Source organism: Lepus europaeus, chromosome 20 (assembly GCF_033115175.1).
Source record: "Lepus europaeus isolate LE1 chromosome 20, mLepTim1.pri, whole genome shotgun sequence".
Classification (NCBI taxonomy): domain Eukaryota; kingdom Metazoa; phylum Chordata; class Mammalia; order Lagomorpha; family Leporidae; genus Lepus; species Lepus europaeus.
Window position 1 is genome coordinate 55,793,698 of NC_084846.1, and position 27,474 is coordinate 55,821,171.

The 27,474-nt window shown below is 42.2% G+C and overlaps 1 protein-coding gene across 4 annotated transcripts in view; it reads left to right on the forward strand.

The window, feature by feature from the left end:
* The window catches only part of MTERF1 (mitochondrial transcription termination factor 1), a 410,515-nt gene extending 387,506 nt beyond the window's left edge, over positions 1 to 23,009 (forward strand). For all 4 annotated transcript variants that reach the window (XR_009864562.1, XR_009864561.1, XM_062178072.1 and 1 more), the window contains one exon: positions 22,910 to 23,009. The gene's annotated coding sequence lies outside the window, so the exon portion shown is untranslated. The remainder of the gene's footprint in view (positions 1 to 22,909) is intronic.
* Positions 23,010 to 27,474: the final 4,465 nt, after the last annotated feature.

Consider the following 27,474-nt stretch of genomic DNA (forward strand, 5'->3'; position numbering starts at 1 on the left):
ATCCTCTACTCTGCTTTCCCAGGCCATAGCAGAGAGCTGGATCAGAAGTGGAGCAATCGGGTCTTGAACTGGTATCCATATGGGATGCCAGCACTGCAGGCAGCAACTTTACCCCACTACGCCACAGTGCCAGCCCCATCCTTTAACTTTCAACCTATGTTTTTACCGTTGAAGCACTCATCTGTAAACAGTTATTACTGTTGTTGCTTTCCCGGTCTGACAATCTGGAAGTGTTTTGTCCATAAATTGGAGTGTTCAAGCCATTCCCATCTCATCAGATTATTGTTGTGGCTGGGTGTAAGTCTACCATCTTCCTGTTTGTTTTTTGTTTGTCCCTCTATTCTTTTGCCTTTCCTTTTCTGTTTTGTGTGTGTGTGTGTGTGTGTGTGTAATCAAATGATTTGGGGTATTCCATTCTGTTTTTCACCTCTGTTGACATTTTATCTATACTCCTTTATGATCTATCCCAAGGAATCAGCCCATATACATGGTTAACCTATCACAGTATATGTTCAATTAATGTTGTACTGCTTCATGTACCTTTCATAACGGTATAATTGTGCTATTATTGTCCTATGTTTTACTGCTACGTACGTTATAACCCTCCACAAAAGATTTTCTGTTTTATTTTATCAATCAACTTTTAAAGTTTTTTTATAAAGGAAAAATAGTGTTTTATAATTACACACATACAGTCATGTACCATACAACAAATGATATTTCAGTCAATTTCAGACCTAATATATATGAAGGTGGTTCCATAGATTCTAATGGGGCTGAAAAATTTCTATCACTTAGATAGTGTAGCTGAAAAATTCCTATTGCCTATTGATGTCATAGCCATTGTAACAGCAGTGCTCTAGGTGTTACTCACCTGTGTGTGGTGTGCAGGTGCAAACAAACCTACTACTCTGCCAGTCTTATAAAATACAGTGCACGCAATTATATACAGTTAAATACTTGGTAGTGATAATAAATGACTATAATAAATGTTATAGATTTATTTATTTACTGTACTTTTAGCTATTATTTTAGAGCATTCTCCTCCTACATATATATATATATAAAAGTTGACAGTCCAGTAGCCTCAGGCAGATCCTCCAGGAGGTGTCTAGAAGAGGCATTGTTTTCTGAGGAGATGGCAGCTCCCTGCATGTCCTTGGCCCTGAAAACTTTCCAGTGAGACAACATGTGGGATGACAGTTATAATTATGAACTTGACCTTATGTAGCCTGGACTTGTGTGTGTGTATGTGTGTGCCTTATTTATAACACGGAAGTTTAAAACATAAATTAAAATTTAAATAGGAAAAAAAGCTTACAGATTAAAAATGTAAAAAAAAAATTTGTATAACTGTGCAATGTGTTTGTGTTTTAAGCTAACTATTGTTACAAGAGTCAACAAAAAAAGAATTCTGAAAGTTTATAAAATGAAATGCTACAGTAGAATAAGGTTAATTTCTTATTGGAGAAAGGGAATAGTTTTTATAGCCTTAGTGTGGCCTGAATGCACAGGGTTTATGAAGTCTACAGCAGGTGCGGGAATGTCCCAGACCTGCACGTCACCCATCGCTTCCTCACCCAGATTTACTTCCTGTCCTGCAAGTTCCTTCATAGTGAAGGCCTGATGTAGGTGAAACAAGTTTTTCCATCTTTATGTTGTGTTTTTATTGTAACGTTTGTGTGTGGACTGTCATGGCTGCTTGCAGTATCGTAGTAGGTGTTTCGTGCAGATTTGTGTCGGTGTGCTGTGGTGGTCTCACCATGATGACCTGGTTCCCAGAACATACCCTTGTCATGCAGTGGCACCTCACCACGTTTACCATTTCTAGTGCTCCTCCTTCTTTTCTGTAGATCTCAACTTTGGAGATTGTTGCCCCTCTGAACAATTTTTAGCATTTTTTAGATTTTCAAAATTGAAAATAGAATTAGGCATTTAAAATCTTCAGTCATTTTTTGTAGTCACTTCTGCTGGTGTAAATATTCTCAACTTTTATCTGTCTGAAAATGTCATTTCACTTTAATTTTTAAAAGTACTTTGCTAGATATACAGTTCCACGTAAGGTTTTCACAGATGTCATGCCATTGTCTTCTGGCTTCTCTTCCTTTTCAGGTGGTGGTTATTCTAACCACGTCCCTTGTATTTACTGTCTTTTTTCACTGGCTACGTTAAGATTCTTTTTTCTTGATCTTTGATTTTCATTAGTTTGTTTATGATGGACCTAGATTGGGTTACTCTAATATTTATCTGCTTGACTTCACTCAACAACCTTGTCCCATGGACTTCTGCGTTTATCTTCTAATCAATTTTGAAAATATTGAGCACTTATTTTTTTATTTTTTAAAGATTTTATTTATTTATTTGAGAGGTAGAATTACAGACAGAGGGCTTCCCACGTGGGTGCAAGGACCCCAGCACTTGGGCCATCTTCCAGTGCTTTCCCAGGCCATAGCAGAGAGCTGGATCAGAGGAGGGGCAGCCAGAACCAGAACCAGCTGCAGGCGGAGGATTATCCTACTGTGCCACAGCACCGGCCCCAGCACTTATATTTAAAACTATTTTTCCAGTTCTATTCTTTCTCTCCTCTCCTCTTGAAATCAATTTGCACCCCTGTGACCTCCCTGGATACTGTCCCACATGTCATTAGGTCTTTTCTTTTTTCTTTCTACCTTTCTTTTATCTGTGTTTCAGTCTGAATGATTTTTTTTTTTTTTTGACAGGCAGAGTGGATAGTGAGAAAGAGAGACAGAGAGAAAGGTCTTCCTTTTTGCCGCTGGTTCACCCTCCAATGGCCGCTGCGGCAGGCGCATCTCGCTGATCTGAAGCCAGGAGCCAGGTGCTTCTCCTGGTCTCCCATGCGGGTGCAGGGCCCAAGCACTTGGGCCATCCTCCACTGCTTTCCTGGGCCACAGCAGAGAGATGGCCTGGAAGAGGCGCAACCGGGATAGAATCCGGCGCCCCAACTGGGACTAGAACCCGGTGTGCCAGCGCTGCAAGGCGGAGGATTAGCCTGTTAAGCCACGGTGCTGGCCAAAACTGAATGATTTCTTTTTTTTTTTTTTTTTTTTTTTTTTACTTTTATTTAATGAATATAAATTTCCAAAGTACAGCTTATGGGTTACAATGGCTTCCCCCCTCCCGTAACTTCCCTCCCGCCCGCAACCCTCCCCTCTCCCGCTCCCTCTCCCCTTTCATTCATGTAAGGATTCATTTTCAATTCTCTTTGTATACAGAAGATCAGCTTAGTATATATTAGGTAAAGTTTTCAACATTTTGCCCATATAGCACTACAAAGTGAAAAAAACTACCATTGGATTACTAATTATAGCATCAAATAGCAATGTACAGCACATTAACGACAGAGAACCCACATGATTTTTTTTTCAAATTAATTAACTTTCTATGCCATTTCCCCTTCAACACCAGGTTGTTATTTTTTTTTTTTCATTTCCAATTCTCTTTATATACAGAAGATCACTTCAGTATATCATTAGTAAAGAGCTCATCAGTTTGTGCCCACACAGAAACGCAAAGTATAAGGATAAAGTATTACATTCTATATCTAGAGTCAGGACCTAAGCTGATCAGGTCATTGTTTCTTATAGTGTCCATTTCATTTCAGCAGGTTTCCCCTTTGGTGCTCAGTTAGTTGTCGCCGATCAGGGAAAAGAAAAAAAACTGAATGATTTCTATTGGCTTGCCATCAAGTTCACTCATTTCTTCAATGATTCTGCAATCATTAGTCTCATTTAATGATTTTTAAAATTATGAGTAATGTATTTTTCAGTTTTAGGATTTTGTTTTTATTCTTTAGATCTCCTAAAATATTATATATGTATAAAATTTGTTTTGACTATCTTCCAATAGCCTCTTTAACATAAGTATCAGCGTTATTAGTAGACAAGCATAAAGTCCTTGTCTACTGATTCCAACACCAAACTACTTTCCATCTATTTCTACTGAATTTTCTTTTGACTATGCATCACATTTACTTTTTTTTTTTTTTTTTTTTTTTGCAATTCGAGTAGTTTTTAATTGCATACTGGACATCCAAGGGATATATTGTAGAGACTCATATTTTGTCATCTTACCCTGAAGAGTGTCAAATTTTGTTCGAGCAAGCAATCAAATTCCTAACAGATCACCATTAACCTCTGTTTATTTTCTTTTTCCTTTAGCTGTAGGGTAAACCCATTAGTCTGTTGTATGGATTTTATCCTTAAGGACTCTGACGTTTCAGTGAGAAGTCCACAGTTTTACCCAACTCCTCTAACTTGTCAAGACTCAAACCCCAAACTCTATTTCCTATGTGGTTCCAGCAGCTGAACTCTTTCCTAGCTGTTTCAGCCTCCTAAGCGTCACTTTCCTCTTGGGATCTTTGGAATCCTGCTCATGTATTTACTGCTCAGAAGCCAGTCAAACAATATTTTTGTCTCTGAAAGAAAAACACTGCATGACCTCACTTGTGTGTAGAATTCTTTTATTGAAAGAGCTCAAATATACAGAGATAGAGAATGAAGTAGTAGTGGTTACCATGAGCCAGGTGGGAGCAGGAATGGTAATGGTGGTGAGGGGGAGAGTGTAGGTCAATGAACACAAAATAGCAGATATGTAAGAAAAATCAATTGGGAGACTTTATACACACTATAAAAAATTGTATTGTACTAAAGATTTTTGTTAAATAAGTAGATTTTAGCTGCTCTTGTCACACAAAAAAAAAGGATATGAGTTGCTAGGTTAATCTGCTTCGCTGTAGTAATCATTTTATTATTTATATGTGTTCTAAAGTGTCACATTGTAAACCTCAAATATACACAATTTTTTAAAAAAAGAAGTCAATTAAGGATTTGAAGGGAGTTCATATGCAGAATTTATCCCACCACCACCATGGCTTCCTCTGTTCAAGGTTTCTCTCTCCCATTTTTCAGCCTTTCTGTTCTCTGTTCCTTCAGGCCAACAAGACTGTGAGGTTTTGGCTTGGATTCCAGCATCCTGTGCAGCAGTGGGGCTGAGAATTTCCTCAGGGGCTCCGTTCTTTCATGGGTCAAATACTCTCCTGTTTCTGACTGCTTCTGATCACTTTCCAATGCCTTCAGACTGTTTTATGTTTCATCCAGCATTTGCAACTTTCATCCACAGGAGCATTAGTCCAGTAAAAACTGCTCTACTCTTGCAAGAGTTTGGTATTTATAAGTTTTTATGTCACTTGTCTGATTCCTTCACAGTTTCTTCTTCCAGGCACCATTTCCTACCCCTGGATCAGGCATGATCACCTAATGGTGTGTGAAATTACTCCAGATTCCTTGAAACTTTCAAACCAATTATTTTGTGCTATAAGTAGCTAATTCAATAATAGTTTACCACTTTAATAACTTTCTCTTTTTATATATATAACATATATAATATATTAAATATATTTAATTATATATAAATATAATATATTAAAGAAATATATTGTATAAAGAAACATAGAAGTCTAAAACAAAGTTCCAACAAACACAGTGTCTATGGGCACAAAAGCTCTCTTTCAGTTTAAAATACTTCGAATTATGAGTTAACATAGTAAGAGCAGAGTGTAATAAGCAGTTAGCCCAAGTCCCACATGACTCTCTGGGAGACAGGAAATGAACTGCGTTCCTGATGGGAGAAGGACAGCATGATGGGGGCAGATGTTTGACACAGCAGTTATACTGCAGCTTGGGATGCCCACATCCCATATCAGAGTGCCTGGTTTGAATACTGGTTGCTCCACTTCTAATCCAACTTCCTGCCAGTGTGATCCTGGGAGGCAGCGGGTGATGGCTCAAGTACTTGGGTACCTGCCACCCACGAGGGAGATCCCGATTGGGTTCCAGGTTCTTGGCTTCAGCCTGGACTAGCCCTGGTTGTTGAAAGCATTTGTGAGAGTGATCTAGTGGATGGAATCCCTCTCCCTCTGTGTTTTTTTTTTTCTTCTCTCTTTGTCTCTTTGCCCCTGCCTTTCAAAAAAATAAAAAGAAGTTTTAAATATTTTTAAGAAAAAAATGAAAGACAGCATCATGGCAGTTTGCAATTTCTTTCTTCAGGCTGAGCCTGTGCCCAGTGGAAGTCGTCCTGGCTCCAGCAACACTCTTCTCTCCCACCTCTTCCAAGACTGTAGAGTCAATGTAAGGCAGAGGGCGTAGTGAACACCACTGCTGTCCTTGGCCAGTCTATGACTGGACCATGTCATGAAACTGAAACTTAGGGTATCATCTGAACATAGCCACCATTCTGGGCCGGAAGTCGATAGGGCAGCCTGAGGCTATGGGAGAGGGAGTCCCAAGTTGTAATCTAAAGTCCATGTCAGTGTGGACTTTGGAAGTTTAACCCTCTCCAAATCTTTTCTTCCCTTATCTGTAAACAAGGGACAAATAAATACTTCACAAGATTCTTTGGAGGACTACATCACAAGATGGATATGAAAACATTTTAAAAATTATTAGGCATCGAAGTTAATGAAGCCTTTTGTTAGTAGTATCTTCCCATTCTAAAACCTTCCTTATTGGCTAGTAGGGGAAGAGTACAGCTGATTTTACTGTGGAAGTGATTTGAGGATGTGGTGAGCCCATGGCATGGTTTGGACATGCTATGAGTGTATCCTGTCCCCATAAGTTTCAGGTCCTAAAATCTTGGTCCCCAGTGTGATGGAGACCTCTTTGAGAGGTGGAGTGATAGTGATTATTTCATGGGAGCACTACTCTCAGAAGGGATTCATGAAGTGACTGCAGGGCCAGGTTAGTTCTCACAAGAGCCAGTTATAAAGCAAGGCCACCCCCCGTGTTTGCCCCCTTCTGCACGTGGCTGTTTCTCTTTCTGCTCCTGTGCCATGTTGTCACAGAGCCAGGAGAGGCCTCCTCGGACACCGGTGTTGTGTTGTTTAGGTTTTCCAGCCACCAGAACCATGAGTCAACTAAGTCTGTCTGTCTTATTGTTGTTTTTTTTTTTTTTTTTAAGTACCCAACCTCAGGTATTTTTTATAGCAACATACAATGGACTAAGAAAGCCCCCTTCTGGGGTAACTTTTCACAAGGTCATCAAAACTTTGATGAATGTCACCTACTTATTTAGATGGTGCAGCTGTTTCCACAATAGCTCATTTGCATACTTCCTGTAATGACTGGCTCAGTTCTACCAAGATTTATGCATATTTTCTAATGCACCCAGCCCACTTTTTCAGTTTTACAGTCTGTATCTGCTACTGACTCAAGGGAAAATACAATCATTTCTGTGGTTCTGAAGTTCCCTGGTCTTTTGCAGCATAGCCTCTCTCCTCATAGAACTGGTAGAGAAAATCCATGACAGATTCCCCAAAGACACACAACTCTTCCAGTGAGTAAGACTAACGGGGTCAGAGGGAGAACAAGAGTTCTGGAAGAATTTAACAGCTGATGGTTGCCTAAGTCCTGACCAGTTCTATGGTTGCTCTTTCAAAAATGTTATTGGAAATAAAATTTGTTGACCACTCTCCCCACCTACATTGCTTTTTAGCTTTAGATTTTGGGTTGAAAACTAAATTGGGGGGAAATTAAACTAATTGGAAGAAAATTAGCTTCCATATATTTTTTGCTAATATAATGACCAATTCAGATTTCAACATAGTTGAGCCAACTGAATTGAGCCTTTTCTTTAAAGGTAAAATAATTCAGTAATTACTTGTCAGGCTTTATTCTTTCTTTTTTACTTACTTTTCATTTCTATAGGAAAAAAATGCAATTTCAAGTTCTTTCTCCTAATCCTCAACTGGCTGTCCCCTATACTATTTCTCTAAAGAGAGGGTCATAAGAGAATGACTCACCACCTCCCAGAATCAGGGGCCTTTGCCACATGTGCAGTCATTCCCAAGTGAAGGGATAGGGTACACGCCTCGTAGCATGCTATGTTGGATAACATAACTTTGAGACACAACTGCTGCCTATTTAAAAAATTCATGAGCAATCAAAGTGGGCAAAAGAAATTCATGTTTGTTTAAATATGTTTGGTGTGAAATGCTCTCTAAATTGAGAGACCTAAGTTCCAATTCAAAATCTTCCACTTACTAGGTTTGTGACTTTGGGGCAAGTCCCAGAAAGACCCTTGTGGGTTGGTCTTCTTATTTGTAAAATGAGAGACCTGGTCTTAATTATTCTTTGTAGTTGGTTCTAGATTATGTATCCTTTATGTGAAAACATGAACCCATAAGGAAAATCTGACTGCTCAGTAAAGTTGAAATTCAATTAAAATACTGTTGAGGTAATCAAGGAAATATTAGCTCCTGCTCTTTGTCATGTAGCCAAGACAAATGGAAGTTATTGTTTTGGGAAGGAGTCTTACATTTTGATTGTTGTTTTAGAAGATTAATGTAAACTTTAATTTAAAAATGCAAAATAATTCTACATAAGAAAAGTGCAATTTAGTAGCACTATCAATAAAACCCTGAAGTGCTACCAATTATGGCAGTTATGACATAATCAATAACATATTTTCACTTGGCCTGGAAAGAGACTAGGATGCATCTAGGATGGCCCCCCCTTTTTTTTTTTATTAAAAGATTTATTTATTTGAAAGGCAGAGTTACAGAGAGGCAGAAGCAGAGAGAGAGAGAGAGAGAGAGAGAGAGAGAGAGGTCTTCCGTCTGCTGTTTCATTTCCCAAATGGCCACAGCAGCCAGAGCTGAGCCAATCCGAAGCCAGGAGTCAGGAGCTTCTTCTGGGTCTCCCACATGGGTCCAGGGGCCCAAGCACTTGGACCATCTTCTACTGCTTTCCCAGGCCATAGCAGAGAGCTGGACTGGAAGAGGAACAGCCAGGATTAGAGCTGGCACCCATATGGGATGCCAGCACTGCAGGTGGTGTCTTTATCCGCTACACCACAGTGCCGGCCCTGTGTTTTTCCCTTACTTTAAAATGGGAATCTTCTGGTTGTTGTGGATCCTGGGAAACACTGGCATAACCCTGAATAATTTACCACTGAAGATTTTCGGGAATATTTTCCTCCAGGCTTCGTCTCCACCTCTTCTCTTCTACTTGTATTTGAATTCTCAGATCAGACGTTTTTCCTCTGGAAAACTCCCCCATCTCCCCTTCTCCTTCTTGACAACCTTCATCCTTGCAGTTAACACCTTGTCTTAATAATTGCAATTTTAAGGCCACGCTGCAGGTTTTTATGGGTAGTGTTCTGTGGTCATTCAATTCTATTATTTCTCCCCTGATTCAGGAATATTTGTAAGATTATTTTAGTTTCCAAACATATGGAGTTTTCCTGGCTCTTTTTGTTGCTGTTGATGTCTAATATTGCTGTCTTGTAAAAAGAAAATATGGTCTGTGTTATCAATTCTTTGGTATTTCGTTGCATTTCTTTGGTGGTCTGCTATGTGGGTGTTTCCAGTGTGTACTTGAAAGGAATGTGAGTTCTCTATTTGTAGAACACAGCTCTCTCTAAAGGACTCCTTTGATCTGGCTTATTAATTATGTTGTTCATAATGCCTGTATCTTTATCAATATTTATTTATTGATCAGTTTATAAGAGGCATGCAAAAATCTCTCTCATTAAGGTAGATTTGTCAAATGTATTCAGAAAGTTAGGAAACTGGACTCAGATTCAGCATTGCTATTGCTTCTCTGACTTGTTCTTAAATCATTAAATCACAATGTTCATTACAAATAATGATTTTTTTGCCTTAATATTTCTTCTCCTGCAATATCAGACCTGTGTTGCCTTTTCCATCCCTTCCAACCTTTAGGTATTACCCTGCTTTAGAAATATCTCTTGTGTGGGGCTGGTGCTGTGGCATAGTTAGTAAAGTTGCTGCCTGCAGTGCCAGCATCCCATATGGGTGCCAGTTTGGGTCCCAGCTGCTCCACTTCTGATCCAGCTCTCTGCTATGGCCTGGGAAAGCAATGGAGGATAGCCTAAGTCCTCGGGCCCCTGCACCCATGTGGGAGACCTGGAAGAAGCTCCTGGCTCCTGTCTTTGGATTGGCGCAACTCTGGCTGTTGTAGGCAATTGGGGAGTGAAGCAGCAGATCGAAGACCTCTCTCTGTCTCTCCTCTGTCTGTGTAACTCTGACTTTTGATTTTGTGTGCTTATTATACATTTTCTTAACTTTTTCTCCTTTATGATTCTTATTAGATCAATCTGGTCTTTTTGAGTCTTTTCCTTCTTATGTACTTTAAAAAAAGATTTATTTACTTGAAAGAATTAGAGAGAGAGAGAGAGATCTTCCATCTTCTTCTAAGAGCTTCTGCCAGGTCTCCCACGTGGGTGGCAGGGGCCCCAGCGCTTGGATCTTCTTCTGTTGCTTTCCCCAGGCCATTAGCAGGGAGCTGGATTGGAATTGGAGCAGCTGGGATAGGAACCAGTTACAGGTGCCCACATTACAGTGGTGGCTTTACTCACTATGCCACAATGTTCCCTCTTCTCATGTACTTTTTAAAGAAATTATATATATATATATATATATATATATATCCCTTTTCCTTCATAAACTACTCTTTAATTTTTGAAAGCATATTTGCCTTAAGTCTAAGGTGAGCCTATGTCTGTCTACCTACTTCAAAATAGCACTGAAGCGCCGGCATCCCATATGGGCACCGGTGCTAGTCCCATCTGCTCCACTTCCAATCCAGCTTTCTGCTATGCCTTGGGAAAGCAGTGGAAAATGGCCCAAGTGCTTGGATCCGTGTGGGAGACCTGAAAGAAGCTCCTGGCTCCTGGCTTCGGATTGGTGCAGCTCCGGCTGATGCGGCCAATTGGGAAGTGAACCATTAGGTGGAAGTCCTCTCTCTCTCTTTCTCTCTGTCTCTCCTTTCTTTCTGTAACTCTGACTTTCAAATGAAAATAAATAAATATTTTTTTAAAAAAAGCAAAAAAAAAAAAGCACTGAGTAATAATACCAAACATGGGGGCTGGCACTGTTGTGTAGTAGGCTGGGCCTCCGCCTATGGCACCGGCGACCCATATGGGTGCCAGTTCCTGTCCTGGCTGCTCTTCTTCCAACCCAGCTCTCTGCTAATGATCCTAGGAAAGCAGTGGAAGATGGTCCAAGTCCTTGGGCTCCTGCACTTGAAGGCAGACCTGGAAGAAGCTCCTAGCTTCGGATCAGCCCACCTTTTGCCGTTGTAGCCATTTGGGGAGTGAATCAATGGATAGAAGACCCTTCTCTCTGTCTGTCCCTCTCTCTCTGTAACTCTACCTCTCAAATAAATAAGTAAATAATCTTTAAAAAAAAATAATACCCGAACATGGACCTCATAGTCTCAATCTCTCCTACTCTTTTTCTGTGTTAGAAGGGTTTTTGTTTCTTGCTTGAACAATCTTTTAATTGGTTTTCCTTAAAAAAAAAAACAAAAAAACAAAAACAAAAACAGTGGTTCTTGGAGTTACAAACATATTTAAAAATTTCTTTGCTCACCATTCTGCTTGTAGTCCACTTACTACTTTGAAGTTAAATTTTTTTATTTCCTGAAGTATATCTATTTCCAGTTCTTTCAGTGAGATCCTAAAGTTGGTAAACTCAATCTTTGTTTCCTTAAAATTACTCTTTGTTTCACCCAACATTTGAATAATAATCAAACTTAGTATGATGTTCTAAATTGATACTTACTGTCCTCAGTGTTTGGAAGAAATTGTTCTGTTATCCTATGGTTTCCTTTGTTGCCAGTAGGGAATTGTCCTTTGCAGTTTTCTATTTAATCACACATTAGTATTATTTTTTTTCCAGTCCTTTATTTCGTGCATCCCTAGTGCAGTGCTTTTCAACCTTTTTGGAGAGAGGGTCTCACAGTCCTGTGGGAATGCGATGGCAGATCACTGCCACGTGCGCCTTTGCTCCAGATCGGGGAGCTCAGAGGTCCCGGATGTCTCTCTGAGTGCTGCTAACAATCTCTGCCTGTAACTCCCCCAATAAAAACAAAACACACTCAGTACATTTTTTTTTTTCTAAATTAACTACTTAATGTGCATAAGTCTGGAGGGAGGTCTGGGTGCGAAGAGCAGTGCATTCTGGGCGATCCTGGGTAAATGCAGCGACTCAGACCTGCTACCTGTTCCTCTGGTTAACAGTACTGAGAAGGGTTCATTCTTACCCAGTTCATGCAAATATTGTCATTTGAATAGAAAAATGGAACAAGTATAATTTCTTATATAGATTTTTCTATTTTAAAGTGACAATTTGACTATTAATAATAATAATACCCTGTCAAAAAGATAACTAATGCTTGCTTTTCGAGTCCCCAAAGCATTTCTAAATATATTATTTTAATTCCTTTAGTCATCAAGTAAACCTAGTTGAGAATTATTACTTTTTTTGCAGCTGAGGAAGCTCAGGTTGTAAGAAAATTAAAATGAATTGCTTGAGGTTATACAGCTAGGTAGCTGGACTTAACTCAATTTTCCATTCTACTCTTCCTGACTTCTCTTCGAATGCACTTCATTCTTCATCCTCCATTTTTCTTGACCTAGCTGGCTTGCACTGCCAAAAGAAAGCTCCACAGAGCAAGTGGCTCATAAACACCATGAACTGATGTCTCACAGTTCTGGAGATGGAAATCTGAGCTCAGGGTGCTACTATGGTTGGGGTCTGATGCCAGCCTGCTGCCTGGTTAGGCAATGGCCATCTTTGTGCTGTGTCCTCCCAAGGCAGAAGGGTGAGGGAACTCTGTAGGGTTTTTCCCATGAAGCACTAATCCCATTCATGAGGGCCCCATCCCCCTAGTCCATCACACACCAAAAGTCCTACCTCTTGATGCCATTGCACGTGGAGTTGGAATTTCAACTTAAGAACTTTCAGGGCTATCAACAGTTAAGATACCACACATCAGTGTTACATATTGTATCCCCCAATAATAATGGCCATACATTAGGAAGGACAGCATCCTCAGGCCTTCAGGGTGGACTTCAGAACTGGGCAGCCCTTGGATATGTTCCATGTGACCTACAGAGGAAAGAGAGAAGGGGTCTGAGTGATTCTATAGGACAATGACTGTGTGTGACAGAAAGACTGTGTGACAAACACCCACAGAGGCTTCTCCTACCCAACTAAGTGACCTTCAGTATGACAGGTTCTTCCATCAGGCTGCTTTGTCTGACATTCTCCTTTGCTCCTCAGGCCTCATTGCTGGGGTCCTTTCCATTAGACCTGTTGTTCACATGTCTCTGTAATCTGAACTGCCTTTTTTTTTTAAAAAAAATTTTTTTTATTTATTTATTTGAAAGTCAGAGTTACACACAGAGAGAAGAGAGGCAGAGAGAGAGAGAGAGAGAGAGAGAAAGGTCTTCCATCTGATGGTTCACTCCCCAATTGGCCTCAACAGCTGGAGCTGTGCCAATCTGAAGCTAGGAGTCAGGAGCTACTTCCAGGTCTCCCATGTGGGTGCAGGGGCCCAAGGAGTTGGACCATCTTCTACTGCTTTCCTAGGCCATAGCAGAGAGCTGGATCAGAAGTGGAGCAGCCAGGTCTCAAACCGGCGCCCATATGGGACTCCGGCACTTCAAGCCATGGAGTTAACCCGCTGTGCCACAGTGCCGGCCCCTGCCTTTTCACACTTTAACATGCATCAGTCAGTTCTTCAAAGCATTCATTCCAACTTTCTTCTGGTGCTCATAGGGGTACAAATTGGTGCAACCTTTGAGGAAGAGTGTCTGGCTGTATCTAGTAAAGCTGAAGATACACACATTCCACAAATGAGCAGTTCCGCTCCCAAATAGAGACCCCAGGGAAGTGTGTGTATATGTTCACGAGAGGCATGCCCACACACTATTCACAACCGCTTTTCACACAATATCGCCAAACTGGAAACTACCCAAATACTTGTCAACAGTAAATTGATAAATGAATCATACCAAACTTACACAATGGGATACTATACAGCCCTGAGGATGAGCAAATTATACTATGGGTGAGTGACACAAAAAACATGCACCATATAATTTTCATTCAAATTTATAACAAAATAAGTGAAATTAATTTCTGCTGGTAGAAGTCAGGAGAGTTGCAACCCTTGGAAGGAGCAGAAACTAGCAGGGGGACATGGAAAGTTTGTGGTATCCTGACAGTATTCTAGTTCTTACTCTGGTGCTGGTTATCTGAGTGTATTCCATCTTTGAACTGTACAATTATGTTTAACACTCTGTATGTACATTATAAGTCTATTAGAGTTAAAATATTTATCTCTGCCCAAAATTAATTTAAAAATACATATCCAAGACTTACAAATGCCACACAGATATACACAGATTTGAAGATGTAAATCGAGTCTCTTCCCTTTTTAAGAAAATCAAAGTAAATCACTATTGTTATCTTCCAGCTGTGTCTCCAACTTGTTCGTTTTATGAGGTATTATGCGAGTGTCCTCCCACCAAACCACACCAGGATCAGTAAAGGAATTATGTAAATACAATAGCCAACACTGATGGAACAGCAATTCTATATCTTAGCAGCTGTGTGCTTCTGTTCATGTTGGATAATTAGCCAGAAAATTGTTTGCATAATTATTTTATGGAGCATTTGGTGATTTAACCATTTAACTCTGAAAGCTTATCCAAAAGTCATTAAACCGTTTAAAGTGGTAGAGATCACAGTCGGTGCAGTTTCAGCAAACTTAACAAAACCCAAATGGCTTCAGAATTCCATGGAGCTCTTCTGTGTAACCAATCATTGCAGCTGGCAGGTCCGAGCCAGCTTTTGCTTTTTAAAGTTTTATTATTTTCTCTCTAAAGGACATGTGTGTCAACTCTTTTAAAATGATATACAACCAAAATGAGTTCTTGGGCCTGCCACTGCTCTTTCTGATTAGATGAAAGTGCACATGAATCACTGCGTTACTTATTAAATCCATGTGCCTCGTCCCCTGTTTGTGACTAAGACACGTTGAGAAGAAATCGAGAGTTACAAAATGGGAGGCAAAAGCAACGAAGGGAAAATTGACCTTGGAGATTGGTTTGAAAAATATTTCTGACTCACCAAAATACAGCTAACCTTGTAACGTTTTGATAGCTTTTCTAATGTTGTAGTAACAGTATATTTGATGACATGGTGCTTCAATGAGGAATCTTTTCTTCTTCTCCTTCTTCTTTATTTATTTAGTTTTGTGCAGCTGGCACTCAATTCTACGTGTCTGGCAAGATCCAGAGGTGTTATTGGTGGAGGCATGTTGACTGGTTAGAGCACTGGGCTTGGGGTCTGAATACTTGTGTTTAGATCCCTACTAGGTCTGTCTCATAATATATGGCCTCTCAAAGGCTCGCTCCTGGCTTCTAAAATAGGAGCACTGGAAGCAATTACAGAGATGCTGCAAGTTCAGATTACAGTCGAAATTCGTATGATCACATCTCAGCTCTGCCTTTACTTGCTCTGTGACCTTGGGCTTGTCGTCAGTTAACCTCTCTGCACGTCTGGCTAATTTCCATAGTGCCGGTGTCATCTGGTGGTTGAGATTTGTCTCAGTCTGTTTGCGCTTCTGTAACAAAACACCTGAGCCTGGATAATGCGTAACAACAGAAGTTTATTTCTTACACTCTGGAAGCTAAGAAGTCTATGGTCAAGGCACTGGCATTCAGCATGAGGAGGGTCTTGCTGTGTTCTTATACCATGGATTGACTCATCCAGAAGCCCTCCTGTTAACACTATCACATTGTGACTAAGTTTCAGGAATTTAGGGAGGCACATTCAGGAAAAGCACTTGGAATGTCCTGGCACAAAATAAACACCTGGAAGAGCTCTGTGGTTACTTTCACTCCTATGCGACAAACTGTAAATCCTAGAAAAGATCATTCCCATTTTCCCGCCATCTCCCAAAGATGACCCATTTATGATTCTCTAGGGGGAGAAGTCCGAGGAAATTCAAAACCAAATTACTAAGTACAAGTTCAGGTTAGTGCACCCAAGGGAAGAAAATCAAATTGCTTAGCTGCCATCAATTAATTAAGTCTTTACAGAGAGCCCACTGCAGGCACAGCTCAGCTGGAAGATAGAAACTGAATAGTTAATTCGAGAAGAACAAAAGAGGGACAACTATTGCTCAAGAAACACACGCGCTCTGTCATTTTAAAACCGCCCCCTTGGGAGCCGCTGCTAGCGGTCTGGGTTTCTTTTTAGAGTGATGAAAATGTCCTAAAACTGATTGTGGAGATGGTTACACAACTCTGTGGATGTGTGCATTCTAGAAAATTCTACATGCTAAATGGGCGAATAGGTTGACATTGAATTACATCTCAAATAAGGCTATTATTAAAAAAACAAAAAAAAAACAAAAACAACAAAAAAAACACCTCCTGTAGTTCAATTCAAAGCACAGGTTTATCAAATGGAAGAGACTGCATTTAGGCTGGGCTGGAGGGAAGCCTGGCTGTGGGGCCAGCGCTGAGAGCAGGATCCCAGGGTGACTGTCGAGGCATGAGGATAGGACCTGCAGACCCCTGGCAGCCTGAACCCCTAGCCTGGGCACACAGAGAAGAACCTCAGTGTCTTTATTCTTCCATTGTTCCCCTTTAGTTTCTAAGCAAGAAAGGGATTTGAAAAGAAACCACCACCCGGCCCTCCAGAGTGTCCCCCTTGGGCTGTCAAACCTGTCGTGGGGGGTGGTTAGGTCTCCCCCAGCAGGCAGCGCGGGAGTGGGAGGACGAAAAGCAGGGACGAGTGACCGGGCACTGTGGAGAGAAGACGGCGAAGGGACAGGGATGCCGCCCCGGGAGAGGTGCCTGCCTGGGCAGCCGCGCTGGGTCCAACCCCTCCCACACCGTTTGCCTTTGGTAGGGTCTGCGAAGGATGACACTGGGCTCTTGGGTGGTGGAGGTGCTGCTGGCGGTGGTAGGGGTCTGTCCCGTGGCCCCTGCTGGCCACCAGTCTGGTCTCCTTGTCCAGAGGCGAAGGGGGCTCGCGGCTTAGGCCCCTGCCAGAAGCGAAAGTTGCTTATTTCCAACACAAACAACGAGAAGCCCTTGGAAAGAGATGTGCAGACTTGAGAAAACACAAGCTCAGCCAAAAGCCCCCAGAACAAACGCCCAGATCACGTCCTCGAGGCGGGGCCGAGGCCAGCTGGGAAGGCCTCTGGAGGCCAGCGGGAGCCACTTGGGCCCGAGTTCCAGCCTGGAGGCCTGCGTGGAAGATTTCTGCCGCCGTGGGAGGGAGAGGGACCTTTCCAGACCTCCTGAGCTCCTGGACCACTGCGAGAGGGCAAGCCAGGGTGGGTGACGGCCACTCTTCTGTATGTGACTTTGTGGGGAGATGCACTTTAATTATCAGCACATCTTTGTCATTTTTTGCTGGAAGTCACGAAAAGGGTCAAGTTCTGAAATATTCTAGGAGACAAAACTAGCGAGTAAATGTGTGAAGGAAAGCATAATATGCACATAGCTTGAAAGTATCTCCTGATGAGATTTTTTATTAATTACAAAGAGTACAATAGCATCAAAATGTCGGAGGGGAGGAAGGGCAAGCTGACATGGAGTGTGGTGAAACACTGAGAAAGAGCCAACTTATTTTCTGTGCTATTCTTGCTAAATAAGCATAACCTGAAAAGAGTTGGAAGCAAATTCAAACTCCGAGACCTTCTGCAGAATAGCTGGTTAGCATTCTTCAACTATGTCAACGTCTTAAAGGACAAGAAAAAAAGATATGGAAGAAGAGCCCAAGATTAAAAGGGAAGAGACCAAGGGCAGCACCTGATCCTGTATTGCTATATTGCATCCTTTTGCCAGGAACTCCATTGTGACAGCAGTAAAATTTGAATAAGGTCTGAGGATTAGGTGATGGTGTAGCAGTGTTAATTCCCTGATTGAAATAATTGGACTGCGCTTATGCAAGAAAAATGCGCTTATTGGGGGGAAATCAAAGACCTTGAAGTAGTTCGGGGCAAAGAGGCGTCCCCATAGCTACAACTTTCCTTCAAATGGTTGCAAAGTGGGACAATGAGGATGTGTAATTACAGGGAGCAAGAGTGGCAGCGAAGCACGGACATTTGAAGAATGCGGGTGAAGGGTTGGCCAGACCCTTTGTACTATTATTCTAACTCCGTTGTAGGTTTGAAATATTTCAAATTCACGGTTTAGGAAAACATTACATTTCCCAGGAGAGCAAAGTGAAACACATCCTACAGGGCCTGTGGAACTGCGTTTTGTCTGTAGAGACTCCAAAAGGAGGGTGCTGGTTTGGATAGAGCAGGTCTCGTGGCAGCGCCACGGCTGCACTGTGTTTCTGCTGGAGCTTTGGAATTCCAGAGACGTCTCTCTGGGAGCCTGCTCTGTGGGTTGCCAATCCCATCCTTTCCCCATAGAGAGCCAGAGTTTTTAATGGTTAGGAGAATGCGAAACACTCCCTTGACACTCAACATTTGGAAATAATATCTAATGTGATAGGGAGGCTGGGGGCCCTGCCCAGGGAACTCAGTCCCCCTCCTCCTCCTGGGTGCTGCGTGGAAGGGCTGTTGTTTTGGATTATTAAGATGAGAGCGTGCATTACAGTGCTACAGACTTGAAACGCCTTCTGCTGGATCCCAGCTCCCTCCTCTCTCTTCCTGTCTCGTTTTCTCTTTACCTGTTTTATGTTTATGAGTTCATGAACTGCCATCACCAAGATACTGTAGGAAGAAGCTTAGGACTTTGTAATTCATCATTTGCCAAGGGCCTTAGAAACCTCAGTACAGCCTTCTGCCTCCACCCTCATCCCGAGTTGTATCTGTAACGGGTGAAAAGAAAGAAAGGGACGGGAATTAATAAGTGATTTATACCAATATCTCATCTAATTTTAGTGGAAGGTGGGTGAAAAATTCACTGACAGCTTGGAGACAAGGTTCAGCAAGGTTAAGAAGGGGCTGATGCCACGCACACGGGTCTGTCTAACTCTGTAGCCGGTGCTGGTTCCACTTTGCTGTTTAATATTAATGAAATCTTATTTGTTAATTTTTTTAAAAAAAACATTCTTTTTCTAATAATGAGGAAAATTTTATGCCAAAATGTACAGAAAACTTAAAAAAACATAGAAAGAGGCCGGCGCCGCGCTCAACAGGCTAATCCTCCGCCTAGCGGCGCCGGCACACCGGGTTCTAGTCCCGGTCGGGGCACCGATCCTGTCCCGGTTGCCCCTCTTCCAGGCCAGCTCTCTGCTGTGGCCAGGGAGTGCAGTGGAGGATGGCCCAAGTGTTTGGGCTCTGCACCCCATGGGAGACCAGGAGAAGCACCTGGCTCCTGCCATCGGAACAGCGCGGTGCGCCGGCCGCAGCGCGCTACCGCGGCGGCCATTAGAGGGTGAACCAACGGCAAAGGAAGACCTTTCTCTCTGTCTCTCTCTCTCTCTCACTGTCCACTCTGCCTGTCAAAAAAAAAAAAAAAAAAAAAAAAAAACAACATAGAAAGGGCATTTTAAGAACTCTAATAATTTTACTACTTCATAGTTTACTTTTTGTGTTTATGATTTAACTGAAAAACTCATTCACAAAATAAAAAATGTGTAGGAAGCTGTTCTTCATTTTTTTTTGTCTTGTTTACTTTTTCTAAGTATACCATGAATAAAATTTAAGAAACTAAAAAAATAAATTTCTATCTTCAACAGTAATATATTTAAATAGTTTTTAAAAGGAAGGCCTTCTGAATATTAATTACACAGGGCCACTTAAGCACCTTTCAGCTCCAGAGTTGAAGTTGATGTAAATATGAGAGACACAAAGGTGACAGAGAGCACGTGCTCTCTAGTGGCTATGTCTGCTTTCTCAGACTTATTTTTTCTTCCTCTTACTCATCAAAATACGTTGGCTGAGTGTCATTGAGACCATTCCTTCACTAAAAAAAATAAAATAAAAATAATTCAGTGAGAGAAAGTTGACTGGCTGAGTGAATCGTGTAGTTATTCTTTAAAGAGAGAATTGACCTTGAAAACACAGGCAAAGACAGAACTGTGAACTCAAATCTATTCTCCTTTTGTAGGTCCGTGGGTCAATTATGTTTCCCAGATACCTTGAGGCCAAATGTCTAAGTTTTTCCAGCAGTGAAGTGTGCACCTCCCAGGCATGGCCCACAGAAAACTCTATTTTTACTTTTCCATCTCCATCCTCTTCTGTCTTCTGGCACATCCATTAGCTGTCTCCAGGCAACTCTGGACATTGTATGTTGAAGAACTCAAGGGCTATCTCTCCATCAATGTCATCATCAACTGAGTGGAGCAGAACAATGACTTCACAGACCTCTGCTGGTCTAGAAAATTCCTGGATTATTTTTTTTTCTTAAAGATGTGTTTATTTATTTATTTGAAAGGCATAATTGAGAGGGGGGGGGGGAATAGATAGAGTGAGATCTTCCATCTGTTAGTTCATTCCCCAAATGGCCGTAATAGCCAAGGCTGGGCCAGGCTGAAGCCAGGAGCCAGGAGCTTCTTCCAGATCTCCCACATGGATACAGGGGCCCAAGTCCTTGGGCCAGCTCCAGCTGATTTCCCAGGCATATAAACAGGAAGCTGGATGGGAAGTGGAGCAGCTGGGACACAAATCGGCACCCATATGGGATGCCAGCCTTGTAAGTGGTAGGTTGACCTAACCCATTATGCCAAGTGCCAGCACCTACTAGATAGTTATGTGAGCTTAAACTTTCATTAGGCTTAGCCATTACATGCTTAATTCTATATGTTACTGTAGCTGAGCATATTCAAACTATAACAAAAAGATCTTGGAAGTCCCTTCTAGCTGTAAAATTCTAAAATAAATGTATATTGAAGTCATTCAAGCAAGTCTATCTTATGGAGGAAAGGGAAACTTTTTGGACTGTTGATAGGACTGCAAATTGCTATAACCATTATGGAAAACAGTAGGTAGTTTCCTCAAAAAAATTAAACATGGAACTACCATATGATCCAGTAGTCCCACTTTTGATTGTAACCCAAAAGAATTGAAATCAGTATCTCAAAGAGATCTCTGCACTGCCTACATGTTCGCTATGGTACTATTCTCAATATCCAAGACACAGAAACCACCTAAGTGTCTCTGGACAGATGAGTAGAGAAAATGTGATCCATCAGGGCCAGTGCTGTGGCACAGCAGGTAAAGCTGCCACTCGCAGTGCACCGGTTCTAGTCCCAGCTGCTCCTCTTTTGATCCAGTTCTCTGCTATGGCCTGAGAAAGCAGTGGAAGATGGTCCAAGTACTTGGGCCCCAGCATCTGCATGGGAGACCCAGAAGAAGCTACTGGCTCCTGGCATGGGATTGGCCCAGCTCTGGCCATTGAGGCCATTTGGAGAGTGAATCAGTGGATGGAAGACTTTTTTCTTTTTCTCTCTCTGCCTCTTCCTCTCTGTAACTCTGCCTTTCAAACAAATAAATAAAACTTTTTTTTTTTTAAAAAAAGTAATGATAAGTAATGAGATGCACACATACAAAAAAGAAAATGTGATATAAATATAATGGAATACTATCTGGCCATTAAAAAAAAAAAGGAAATCCTAAAAATATGAGATAAATATGAGTCCTACCACTTACAAGGCTGGCATCCCATATGGGTGCCTTACTTCCTTGTGGAATTTAAAAAATTCAAATTCATGGAATCAAAAAGCAGAGTTGTGGTTGCATGGGACCAGAGCCTAGGAGAAAGGAGAGATGTTCATCAAAGAGTAACAGCTTTCAGTCACAAGATGAGTAAATCCTGGGGACCTAATGTGCAGGATGGTGACCATAGTTAACTCTGTGTTACATACTTGGAATTTGTTGTAGATCTGTCCTGAGAATGAAGTTTCTGAGGAGAGAGTACGTTTTCAAGCCTTCCTGGTTTCAAGTTTGGTGGCCATAAGCCAAAACAAAGATGGCCACATCACACTCAGTCCTACCAGACAGCACTATTTAAGGAGAGGTTTTAAGAACAAGCAAACATAGGCTACTTATAAGAATTTCCTTCCAACTCTTGTATCTAGGCCAATGATCCCCAATTGTGTACATCCAGGACTCAAATAAATGATGCAAACTCTCTTTACCATGGGCATTTGCAAAGCCTCTCCCGTCGTCAATTGTGGGGCATGAGCACAGCCATGCCAGGCCAGGCCCGGGGGCTCCGCATGCGCAGCTGCCCCCGGGTGCCCCCACCCGAGCTGCGTGGAGCCAAGTAAGATGGCACCCAGAGGAAGTAAGATGGGCGGAATCCAAAGTTGTTTACCACTAAAACTAATTGGCTGCGCAACATCAGGGGAGGTAACAAAACTAGTAACAAGTGTATAGACATAGGGCTAGTCCTATAGAAATCCCCCCATAAGGTGATTTTTTAAGTGATTGGTTGGTCCTTAGCCCTACCCCAATGACTCTGCAGTTTTGTGCTATAAAAGGTACTATTACACCCAAAGTAAATGAGTCCTTGCTACTAGACTTGGTTCCCCGCTGCATCTGACTGTCTCCAGGATCAGGAGGCTGGGGAACGGGCGAGCAGCGCACTTACCTTTCCTCGGACCCAGTCCATCCTTGTACGGGTGGACTAAGACCCAGCAGTCAATGAAGATAGTTCACACCATGAAACACATTATTCAGATCAGGGCTAATTAAAAATAACACCACACTGATCAGTAGTAACAATTCAAGTCTGATACTGGTTAATGTTGCTTTTTCCAGTAAATTAAATTGTGGGGGTCAGGGAAGGACGTGTATTTTAGGTTCCAGATTGGAATTTTCTTTTTCAGGTCTAATATCTTCACCATCTGACAGGGAGATGAAAACATCCACTTTCTGAACTAAAAATGAGTTGGATTACATGATCTCAAAGGTCCCTGCTAACTCCAAGCTCTAACAATTTGAGGGTCTGTATTTTTGTGTGTGTGTTTCACTTGTGGTGCTAACCTGGCTTTCCAAACTTGCAGTCTGTTTTTCCATATCTGAGAAAGCAGCGATGGAAACTTCCACCCAGTGATAAAAGGCAATGTTGAACATGACATCCATTGATTTGTTCTTCTCAGCTTCCTTGTCTAAACAGCATGCATGATGGTCAAGAAAATGGACTTCAGAGACAAGCAGCCCTGGGACTGAATTTGAATTCTACTATGTATCTACATAGAAACTTGGGCAAGTTATTAAATTTCTTTATGCTTTCTCTTCTCTTCTTTAGAAAGAGTCAATTATAAATGACAATTTAAGGTAATTCAATGAAATAATGTATATAAAATGTTTTGCATGGTTCTGGACATATAGCAAGTATCTAATAAATTGTTCCTATTATCAATAGATGCTGGAGAGTGGGCATTTGGCATAGGGGTTAAGATGCCACTTGAGATGTCCACATCCCTTATCAGAGTACCTGGCATTGAGTACTGGCCCTCCTCCCTATTCCAGCTTCCTGTTAATGCATACACTGGGAGGCAAAAGGTAATGGCTCCAGTAGTTGGATCCCTAACACCCATGTTGGAGACCCAGATTGAGTTCCTGGCTTAGTGGCTTCAAACTGAACTTGAGTCTGACTATTGCAGGCATTTGGAAAATGAACCAACAGGTAGGAGATACCTGACTCTCTCTTTCCCTCTCTTTTTCTCTCTCCCTTTCAAAGAAAAACTTTTTAAAATATTTTTTGGGCCAGTGCTGTGGCATAGAGGGCTAAGCCTCTTCCTGTGGTGCTGGCATCCTATGTGGGTGCCAGTTTGGGTCCCAGCTGCTCCACTTCTGATCCAACTTCCTGCTGGTACATCTGGGAGAGCAGAGGAGGATGTTCCAGGTGGTTGGGTCCCTGCACCCATGTGATAGACCCGAATGAAGCTTCTGGCTCCTGACTTCTACTTGGCCCAGTTCCAACCATTGTAGCCATTTGGGGGAGTGAACCAGCAGATGGAAGATCTCTGTCTCTCCTTCTCTCTCTGTATCTCTACCTTTGAAATAGCTAAATAAATCTTTAAAAACTAAACTTTTTTAAAGTGCTAGAATCAATGTGAATAGTTAGCATCACATAGTGAAATAAATTAGGTCCTAGAGTAAGGAAGGAACAAGTCAAATCTTGGCATATGACAAGTTATATTATCTCCAGCAAGTAACAAACTCTGTAAGCCTTCATTTCCTCAGGTGTAAGATATATTAACAGCACAGAAAGTGAGACCTGGAGGCTTGAGAGTTGTATAGCACTCTCTCGTGAAAGTGACCTAGGATGAATTCAATATTGGCATTCGTGGAGATCGTAGTAGAAGTAGTGCAGCCCGTGCTATTGTCAGCTTTGATTCTTTACCATCATCACCAACATCATCATCATCATCATCATGTCAGTGGTCTAGAATGGAGCTGGGAGGTAGAGCCAGACTGTTGGAGAAAGTGACTGGAGGTGAACTGAGAGAGACAGTGCAGTGACATGGCCCTGGTCACAGGGTATGACCTGGGCCAGTCACTGTCACTCCGGGGCAGGTTCTTCTACTCTGCAGAGAAAAGGAGAACTGCAGATCTGTTGTGTTGTTGCCTCCACCGATGAAGGAGGAATGGCTGTGAAAATCATGAACGTCTCTTACAGTCTCTGAATTCTTCAACTGGACATCAGATGAAATGATTTAGGACACCCTGGTTCCGAGCCATGTAATGGCGAAAACCCTGCAACTGATGAAAATGGGAATGGGGAATGTCAAGGGGGTCTCCCTGCCCCTAGGTACAGAGGGAAGTGGCACTTGCCAGACTGGAAAGGTATATTCAGGAGGGGGCCTTTAGCTTGACCATAAGGACAGAGCCCAGATCCCTTCAAGTTTCTCCATGCTGTCCACAGCCCGTCTCAGGATCAGCCAGACAGGAGCTTCCAGTTTTATGATTCCACTTGAGATTCTCCCTTCCTTCCCGGTCCATGTCATCATCATCCATTGCCTTCAAGTGGGCCCATTTCCTGGGAGTTTGTCTGCACATGACAGGGGACAGGTGCCACTCCTTCTCTGATGTGATATGAAACTCCCCCCCCCCCCTGAATCCCAGTCCCTGTGTCTTCACTGCTGCTCTGGCCTAGTTCCTGATGCCTCACGCACACCCAGCACTGTAACTCACAGCTCCAGTTTCTACCTGGCTAATACATGAAGAATGCTACTGGGGCTTAGTCCATATTCTTTGGGGTTGGGAGCTTCCGAAGCAGGTACCTGCAGTACGTTTATGCCTGTTAGGTGGGTTGTAAGGAGAAAGGATGAGACGAAGGCCTGGCACAGGGAGCATGCCTCGAAGCCACCATGATGAGAAGTGTCTTCAGTGTCACACCACCTTCTCCCAGATCTAGACAGCCTTGACCTTTAAGACAGGTGCTACAGGCTCTACTCATTCTCCCCCAAACTGAACAAAAATAGAAAAGATATTGAGAATAAAGTCAATTGGAGTGACAGCATTTGGTGAGGCAGAATGTGTCCTACCAGACAAGAGAATGCATGTTCCTGTTAGCCAAACCCAAACAGCTCTCAGGGCTGTGTGGAACTGAGACGTGGGTGTGGCTGTGGAAGGGACAGTTCTCAAGCTCTGAGCTCAGCTTTAATCCACACTTCCAGTGTGCTTGGGGCCAACATGGTCCCTCTATTGCTTGACTTCACACTCCCAACACAACCTGTGTTATCAGGACTAAAAGGCAGGGAAGAGAGGAGGAGAAAGCTTTGTTTGGCTGCTCTTTGAGTGTCAGCAATCTCGCTGTGGATTTCCTGGGTCACAATGCTGTAGTTTCTAATGTGGTCTCAGATCCGACTTCTCCCATCACCTTCATCCAGGTGGGTGGCACTACCAGCTTAATCCTGATTTCTCAATGGTACATGTCCTGTTCTTGCCCTCGTGTGAAACAACAGTTCTCTTCTTGGCTTGGTTTCCAAGGAGCCAGAAATGCTGCTGTCTGACTTCCTGAACTAATGGGTTTCTACTGGGACAGCACAAATAATGCCTGGGACATCTTGGCTCACTTTCGGAGGGTGTTGTGTATGAGAGCGCCTTCAACAGGGATCAGAGGGAGACAGTAGAGAGCTATAAAAAGAACTCTGTGTAGTCATTTGGGGTGGAGAGATGGGAAAAGCTTCAATGTTCTGCCTGAAGAGTCCCTGAACAACATAACTAAGCTTCAAACACGCAAAGATCCTAAAATCCGTTGATGTTTTAAAGTCAAAGAGAAACCAAACACCAACTGATATGGGGAAGTATTTGAATGAGGAGGTGTGGTATCTGACTCAGGGAGATGACTTTCAAGGTCCCAAGACCGGGACAGTGGGGATTGCTCCTTTTAAGGTTTTATAAATTTTCATCTTGCTGTTGTTCTTGTAAAGGGAAAGCAAGTCTGTCCTTGAGAGAACTTGTAAGACAGCCTTCTCTTTAAAAAAAAGCTGCACCGAAAACAGCGAAGTGTCACAAAACTTTCAAAGAACCAAGATCAACTTGGTGTTTGACAAAGCTAATATAAGAATGGTAATCAATCCCTTGGCAATGGAAATTTTAAATTTAAAATAAGCTTCAACAAAGCCTTTGAACCTTCAAACACTTTATGCTTAAGAAATTAATGGGTCCCCAAAGAAGTCACATTTCCTTTTCTGTTTCTGTAATATATTCTTCAATTACACTAATCAACAATGCCGCAAAATCACTGACACCAAGCAGCTTCCAAGTCGCTTTTCCAAATGCTCCTTTGCTTCCGCAGACTCGGCGCTGTAAGCTAGCTAATTGAGGTTTATATAAGCATGGATAAATATTTGGTGGAGATGGATTTTCTCATCCTGCTGCCACCTCTTGCTTACCCCCGAATGGCTTCCGAGCCACTCTCCCTTCTCCTGTCATTTCTGTTGAGTGTGATAAACTATCTTGCTGACAGAGATATTAAGTTAAAACCTTCCTTCTGCAGTATCTACAAAGAAGTTGAAACACCCATCAGATGAGTGTTCTTTTAAAGCAAATTGGAATTTTGTGAGATTTTTATTTTCTTCATGGAAAAATCAGCCAATGGGTTACCAGTTGCCCATACTTTTCTCCACTCTGGACATCAAAAGACCACGTGTCATGACAGCTATGCTGTTGGATATGATCCTCCTTGTAAATCGTCTGTTACTTTCTTAATTTAAAAAGAGATTGTTTTATTTACTTGAAGAGCATCGGAGAGAGAGAGAAAAGGAGGAGGGGGAGGCAGAGAGGGGGGGAGAGAGAGAGAGAGAGAGAGAGAGATCTTCTATCTGCTGGTTCACTCTCCAAATGGCCCCAAGAGCCAGAACAGGGCCAGACTAAAACCAGGAACTCCATCCAGGACTCCCACATGGGTGGCAGGAACTCATGCACTTTGCAGTCTTCCATACCCTTCCCGGGTACATTGATAGGAATGCTGGATTTAAAGCACAGTAACTGAGACTTGACCTTGCACTCCAATATGGGATGTTGGTGTCACAAGCTACTGCTTAATTCTTAATTGGCTGCATCACAATGCTGGCCCTGGGTGTTGCTTTCATGGTATCTACTTTAGACTCCATCTCTAAGTGTCACTTAACTCTTCTCAGAAAAAGTATCTCCAAAGACCCTGTTGACATAATTTTTCCATTTTGGTTCTCTCAGAAATGGAAATCTTAAA